The sequence below is a fragment of the Nanorana parkeri genome, unplaced genomic scaffold (assembly GCF_000935625.1).
Source record: "Nanorana parkeri isolate BGI_ZX_2015 unplaced genomic scaffold, ASM93562v1 scaffold550, whole genome shotgun sequence".
NCBI lineage: Eukaryota > Metazoa > Chordata > Amphibia > Anura > Dicroglossidae > Nanorana > Nanorana parkeri.
Genome location: NW_017306818.1, coordinates 102,900 through 103,303, shown reverse-complemented (window position 1 = coordinate 103,303; position 404 = coordinate 102,900). Strand labels below are relative to the sequence as shown.

Below are 404 nucleotides of genomic sequence, written 5' to 3'. Positions count from 1 at the left end.
TGGAGTCCTAGGACACCCTAATAATCAAATCTTGTCTTTTTCTGATATTTAATGCTAATTTGTCCTCTCCTGCGTCCCACAACTTCCTATTGGTGATATTTAACCTTGCTCTTCAATAGGAAGAGGGAGTGGGCCAATCCTAAACTTTCTCTGAAAGTGCTCTGAGGGGCATGTCGGAGAACCGGGCTTCAAAGGTCCTTGGGTGCTCATGAAGATGATAAAATGGGCTTGCAGGTACGTGCTTGTGCACCCATTTGCATTCAGGCTGTCCCTTTTTGATGCAGCATATCGACAAAAGGTTCTAGGTTTGTTTCGTGCTGAGAATGTGCTTAAGGTTGCGCCCAACAGCCAGCATCCATTTTAGCATGCAGTGGGGGGGGGGGGGGGGATGGGGGGCTTTTTTC

The 404-nt window shown here is 47.8% G+C and overlaps 1 protein-coding gene across 1 annotated transcript in view; it reads left to right on the top strand.

The window, feature by feature from the left end:
- The window catches only part of ZMAT2 (zinc finger matrin-type 2), a 45,644-nt gene that overhangs the window by 37,902 nt on the left and 7,338 nt on the right, over positions 1–404 (top strand). The gene's annotated exons all lie outside the window — the stretch shown is intronic.